This window comes from Carlito syrichta, unplaced genomic scaffold (assembly GCF_000164805.1).
Source record: "Carlito syrichta isolate Samal-C Ts95f unplaced genomic scaffold, Tarsius_syrichta-2.0.1 Scaffold307120, whole genome shotgun sequence".
Classification (NCBI taxonomy): Eukaryota; Metazoa; Chordata; class Mammalia; order Primates; family Tarsiidae; genus Carlito; species Carlito syrichta.
The window spans coordinates 491,141-498,697 of NW_007251216.1; positions in this window are offsets into that span (position 1 = coordinate 491,141).

Below are 7,557 nucleotides of genomic sequence, written 5' to 3' on the forward strand. Positions count from 1 at the left end.
CAGTGTTGGGCCAGATTGTGTAAGCCGCTGAGAATTAATCTTCAGATTTTATTCTGGGTGACACAAAGCTATCTGAAGCACTTTGAGACAGGAAGGTGTGGTCTGCCTTGTATTTTAAAGTTATCTTGGAGTACATTGTGTAAATTATCATGCAATGGGGCAAGGATTGCTGTAGGGGGACTATATAAGAGGTTATTGCAAAATCTGCATGAGATATAATGGTGGCATAAAATAGCATGAGAGCAGGAATGGTGATAAAAAGGGATTAAACACAGGATACATATTTGAAAATAGAATTTACAGAATTATCTGAAAGACTGGATATGACATGCAAGAGAAAGAGGAGTCAAGGTGACCCCAAGCTTTAATAGAATGTAGTTATCATGTACTATAGTAAGGAGGTCATGGGAGGAAAGGGAAAGTTGCAAGGGGAAAAATATCACAACTTTAGTATCTGGTAAGTAGGAGACACATAATAGGCATACAAGTATAGAAATGTAGAGTCAACAATATAAGACAGTACATAGATCAAGTTCACAGATAAAAATCTTGAAGTAAGAGCAGGTGACACAAATTTGAGGTTCATCATGGCTTAGCTAATGTTGAAAGCCATAGAATTAGATGATATCAATTAGAAAGATAAATATGGATGGAAAACAGAAGATGTCTGAGATTTGAGTCCTAGAGCAGACCAATGCTTAGAAATTGGGAAAATGAAAATGATTCAGAAAATGACACTAGGAAGGGTCAGGCAGTGAGACATTATGAGAACCAAAAGAGAATAGTGTCCCAGCAGCAGAGAAAAGAAAGTGTTTTATGAAAGGGCAACAGATCAGTTGTTCCAAAAGCTGCTAAAAAATTGCATCCAATGAGAGCTGAGAAGTAACAATTTGATTTAGTAATATGAAAGTTATTGGTGACTTTGACAAGTGCTGCTTGGGAGAATGTTAGAATAAAAGAGTAATTTAAAGAGATTAAATCAAGTTTGGAGAAAAGGAAGTGAAGGTAGTGAGTAAAGACAATTCTTTCAAAGAGTTCTGTATTAAAGAAAAATTAGTAATACTTGCATGCTGATAGAAATATACAGGAGAGAAATAAAACTTCATAGAAAAGCATAAATGGGAGAAAATCACAGAAGCAATGCCACTGAGTAGGAGAGAAGGGCTGGATTCAGAGGACAAGCAGGATTATTGGCTTCATATAAGAGCACAGAGAGTTCAGCTACTATAAGAAAAGTAAATATAAAATTATGGACTAATTCAGATAAATGGATTCACAGAGGGGTGGGAGCATTTGAAAATTTTCAGTGGCTTCAACTTTGTGAACAAAATTTGAAGCAAATCATCGGCTTAGAATAAATTGAGGAAAGAGGTTTTGATCTGTGGAAAATGAAGGGAATTTGAAAAAGTCACTTTGGAAAATTGGAGACTGAATTAAAAAAGAAAATTTAGGAAGGTGACCAGGAAACACTAAGGGCCCTTGCAGTTTGTGTTCATGAATTAAAGAAAGAAATTATTCAACATGATTGCTGTTTGTTTGTTTTTTTTAAACCCCAGCCACACAAAGCTAGGAGAAGGAGTTGAGTTGAATTAATCAGAAAAAAAATGAGGTTTACAGTGACTATAATGGTAGATCATGAAAATTGTTCGGGTCAGGGTCATCTAGACTGTGTTGCAGTAATAAATAATGCCTTAAGACTAATTAACATGGCAAATACATATTTTTTGCTTGAATCACAGTTTGGTATGAATTAGGAAGCTCTCTTTGTAGCTCTCTTCCGATAGAGATTCAGGGATTCAAGATGGCTCCATCTTGCAACTATGCATCCTAAGTTTGTGCTCCCCCATGTAGGCTGAAAAGAAAATAGAGAACTCACACTTATTTGTAATTGCCTTTCACCAGAAGTAAAACAGTTACTTTTCATAACATTCTATTGACCAGGACTAGATGTATGACTGACCATAAGCCAATTGCAAGGAAGTGTAAAAATGTAGATGACTAAATGGATTGTTTTATGAGCATCAATGTATCTTCCACATAGACTAAACAAGCAATAAAGGAAATGACAATATTGTTCCTTCACACAACCGTAGTAAAACTTTTATAAGGTCAAATATTATTATTCTTTCAGGGCTCAGAAAATTGTTTTAGGCTGGATTCTGTGCTAGTTTACAATTATATAACAAACACCACAAAATTTAGTAGTATAAAACAACCATTTTATTATGCTCATGGATTCTGTGGATCAGTAATTTGCAAATGGCACAGTAGAGTCAGCTCGTCTTGCTTTTACAATTTAAATGGCTGAGGGTGGCTAGAATATCTAGGGGCTAGAACTACTGGGGCTACAGAAGCCACTTCCAAAATGGCTTCTTTGGTCACATGGCTAGCACCAAGTCTGGGATCTTTGAAAGGACTGTCTCAGATCAGACTGTTGAACGAAGTATGTAAACTTGGCCTCTCTATCATAGTGGTCTCTGAGTAGTCAGACTTCTTATATTGTGGCTCAGGGCTCCAAGAAAAAGGTTGCAAGAGATAAAAGCAGAAGTTACAAGACTGGCCATAGCCTATTGACTGTGTACAAGTCACTAAGTCCAATCCAAAATCAAGAGGAGATTAATGGGACTCCACCTCTTGATGAGGAAGTGCCAGAGTCACATTGCAGAAGAGCATGTGGAATGAGAGCTACTATTGTGGCTATCTTTGGGAAATTCAATCTGCCACGCAGCCATAATGTGAGTGACCTAGAAGGATACAAGGTGGATTCTAGAGATTATTGAAATAAAGGTTTTGCAAAGAGAGTATTCCAATGAAAATGACTAAAATCTGATTATTTTGTTGTGGAAGACAAATCTAGGATTGAGGACCTTATGAGTTCAAAGGACTAAGAAGCCTGAGAACGGATTTTCCCTATGGAATTTGAAATCATAAAAAATTATGACAAGGATTGCAATGGCCATAGACATATTGAGTTACATGTTAAATCTTTAGCAAATATGAGAAACTGGCCCTGAGGTCTTTAAACGAATGTAAAGTAGGAGGTGTAATTTGCATAGTATATGGTGAACACTTTAAAGGAATGGGTGTTTTATGAAGGATGCAGAAGCATCAGCGACTTCCCATGAAGATTAAAGATAATACCTACAAGACTTTTAGGTCCAGTATTATAGGAGAATTAGAAGAATATAATAGCCTCCAATGGGGAGGATTTTATGGAAGCTGTGTACTTAGGTACAGTCAATTTTCTTTAGTGCAAGAAGGTAAAATAAATATTTGGAGAAGAGATTTTGGAAGTAGTGAACTTTGTTGATGACAGACTGATGTCCAGAAGGTACTGCTTTAGGAGCCTGGGAGGGATGAGAAAATGGTCTGATCAGGAGATGCACAGAACTGTATAGGAATAAAAGTTCCAAGCAAAGACCTGGGAATCTTGAGTCTTTAAGACTGCTCAGTGAAGAAATATGAATGACAGTAGTGCTAATGGTGCCACTGAGAAGAGTGATTCTATAAAATTGTAAGTCAGATCATATCATTTATCTACTCAAATCATCCAGTAGCTTCCTATCTAAAGACACAAATCAGATCTTCAGTGATCTTCAAGGCCCAACAATTCTGATGTCTGCTACTGCTATGACAGCCAACTGACTACTCTCTCTCCCAAACCATAGCAGGTAGTTTCACTAGATGTCTGGAAACCTCTTCTTCAAATACCTGCAGACTTGTTTTCTTACTTCCTGCAAGTCTTTATGCAAATGTCACCTTGTTAGTGGGGCTGTCCCTGTCCAATCTATCCAAAACTGCAAGTACCTCACCAGTACTATCTCCCTCCCTGCTTCAGTGTTCTCCCGAGAATTCATCATTATCTAAAATACAATGTATTTACTTTTCAACTTGTTCATTTATCTGTCTCCCCTCATCAGAATGTAAATAATTCAAAAGTGAAACAACATGCATTGGCATTGTTCCATTCACTGCTGCTTCTCAGTACTTCAAACAGTACCTGGTCCAGAATAGGTACTCGGTAAATACGTGTGAAATTAATTAATTAATGGTCTCTAAGTGCTTCTCAAACAGACTGCTATCTATTAGAAAGTCATTAAATCAATTTGCTGTGTCATAACCAATAATTATATTTAATTAAAAAGAAAAGAAATGAATAGAAAATATCAGAAAGTGCTGCATATGGTTTCAGATGAATATATATGTACACAATGGGTTATGATGTAAAATGCATTTCTTGACATGGGCCACAGGCGATGCTTTTAGAAAAAACTTTCTAGAAACTTTTTTGAACTAATGTCTTAAGCAGATCATAGTGCAAGGTAGGGAATTATTAATGAAAGAGGCAACTGAGAGTCACAGGTAACTGCTCCTCTTAGTTCTGCTGGAAGCTGCCAGGTGTCAGGTACCAGGTGCCAGGGACATAGGAACAAGATTTTACTTCTTGTGCACTTCTATTTCCCAAAGCATGAACTAGCACAATGTTTAGCATATAGCGGGCCTTCACAGGTTTGAGGGTTAGTTACATTTTTTTTTAAATGATTCTGTTAGGGTTTTAGAAATGTTTCTCAGTAAGTTTGTGTTGCCATGTACCTGATTTACTTAGGATCATCAAACACATCAAAATCTTTCCTAAAACAACTCCTTTGCTATAAGAGGAAGGACCTTATTATGACATCAAAAATGTTTAGTTGGGGCTATTGCTCAATCATGTTAATTGTAGTCATGTTGCTTTTGGTTATAAAAAGTCATCTCCTTTGGAAAAGGTTGGCCAATAATGTGAAAATATACATATGCTTAGAGGCTTAGAGTCAGATTTAGAGTCTAGTTCAGTTTCTGCCTCTTACCTGCTAAATGACTTCTGCTTTCTGAGCCACTTTCATCTTTTTTTTTTTAATAAGATGAGGAAGTTAGACTAACTGTTCTTTAACATCTCTTCTACTTTTACTCCTTAATCAGTGAATCATTTATTTGATACTTATTCTGTATGTCATCTCATCTAGATTTTGACTCATTGGGGCTAGAACTGGGTCTTTTTAGAATTGTGGTCATTGTCCAAAGTACTCATAGTAGACATTTTTCAAATATCAATTTATTGATGGCTTTTGTGACTGTCCAAATTCTTGGAACACTAAAAATGTCCACTTTTGCTTGTATTTAACCGGATATTTTAATGTCCCTATTTTTATGTATGTTAGTCTTTTGTTTTAGTTTTTGTATCTGTTTATTTCCTTCTCTGATTTTCTTTTATAGCTTTGACACAGACCTACTAGATCAGAGCTTTTTAATGAGTGAGAGTCTATCATTAAACTGGTTTAGTTAGACCATTTGAAGATGAGAAAATAAGAAATCTTGGCATGACAGTAAGAAGTTTGATTTTATGTCAAGCATTTGAGATAGCATTGACTATAGGAACTTTTTATTATATAGCATTGTCCAACATCACAAGTAATTTACCTGGCTCATTAAGGTTCTGCATTTTCTTTGGAATATGGAATACATACCACCATCATTTGCACTAGCTTCCTCTAGTGGTGATTGGAGTTTAAATATGAGAAAGAGTACAGTTACAGAACAATTTTACTCAGGGTAAGAAGCATTTGAACCCATTTTGGTGATCATGTTTATCTCAAGGGTAGCTGACACGCTAGTGTATACTTTCAAAAATGGAAAGATTTGTAAATATGCCTCATGCTGTCCAATATATGCTGCCCTTGATTTTTACCTCTTGAATTGGATAGTTAGTCAGGATTGAATATTTAAGCAGGGAGAAAAACTAGAGTGACATAAATTTATCCAGTGCATAGTAGAATTATTAATATTTCAGGACTTCCATTTTTCCAGCTTGGACATCCAAGACACCCTCAAATACCCGTCTATCAAAAATAGCTCTAACAATCCTCAAAGTTGACTTGACTGTCATGTGTCAGCATATTCCAAGAAAAAAAAGCTATTCCTGGTGCAGAACAGCTACAACTGCCAAGCAGAATGGGATTTTCTGCAGTGCTGTTTCAAGGTAAATACTACAGTCGAAACTCTGGAAACTTAAAGGGTTAAAAAACATTCTGAGGAAAACAAAGTTCTTTCCAGATAAAAGTCACTTAAACCTGGAAACTTACTTTCTAGATTCAATTATCTTTCTTTTTCTTTTTTTTTTCTTTTTTTTGACTTGGAGTCTCACTCTGTCACCCAGACTGGAGTGCAGTGGCCGTTCCTGTCCACCGCAGCCTCGACCTGCTGGGCTCTGGCAATCCTTCCGCCTCAGCCTTCTTAGTAGCCGGAATTACAGGCACGCGCTACCATGCCCGGCTGATTTTTTTATTTTATTGTAGAGATGAGATCTCACCAATTTGCCCGGGCAGGTCTCGAACCCACGGGCTCAGGCAATCCACTCACCTCAGCCTCCCAAAGGTGCGGGATTACAGGCTGAGCCACTGAGCCCGGCTTCAATTATCTTTCTCAAGTCAGTATTTTCATACCTAGTTATGTAACCAAAAAAAAAAAATAGTAATAGAAAATGAGATACATTTTATGTTTATCTGAGGGCCCCAGAGGCCAGACTTAGTCTTCCAAGAATCGAGGACCTCCTATGCGGATTCACACCTGCCTACCTGGAACACTGTGGCTAATTATGTATCAAGTGTTTTTGTGTCATAATTGTTGGTTTCTTTTTTAATGATTGAGCAATGCCTTTATTTAGACCAAGACAACACTCTAATACTCGAGATTTGGCCTGTAGATATCACCATATACTCTTAGCAAGTCAACCTGAATATAACCCTGAGTCTGACTTTAATATAAAGATGATACTACATTTTTTTCCCTACTGTTCCTCACATTGACTTGGACTAAAGAGAAAAGACCATGTCCAGGCCAGTGATTGCTTCCACTTTAAGTGTAGCATTCTAAAACAAAATGTTATATTCAAGAATATAAATCAATGTAGTATATTAGCTAAGAATATTTACTAATATTATTTCAGATGATGTAAGAAAGGGTACACAGTATAGCCATATTAGGTAATGATAAAAACCACATAATGTAGAAAAAGGAGATAATTTCCCCAGAAAGAACTGAGTACAAGATTGGGTTAAACTACTTTTTTAGAAATAAAAGGGGGGGTGGTAGGAGAACAGGGTAAATGGCTGATTTCATCAAATGAAAACCAAATGAAATCACACACACAAAAAAGATCACTGAAGGGCAAAGCACCTGTCTTGTAGTTTTGGGGTGAGATTGTGATTAATGCAATGAGGACTCGTTACAATACTTAACAATAAATTAACGGATTCACTCTATAATCCCATCACCTCCCTCTTCCTTCCCTCTGCCAGGGTCAAGAGTCAAGGCAAATTTATATACTTTACTAGTTGTCACAATGCTTGGCAGATAAGTGATGTGCTCGATATTTATTTCTTGAATGAATGATTTGTAATTTTACTAGCTCACAGTAAAGATAAAGGTTATTTTTTTAAAGAAACAGATATAAGTCTGAGTGTGAAATTGTGTGTTCTTTTAAAATTTTTAAATCAATGACTTTTAAACAAAGCTATCGAA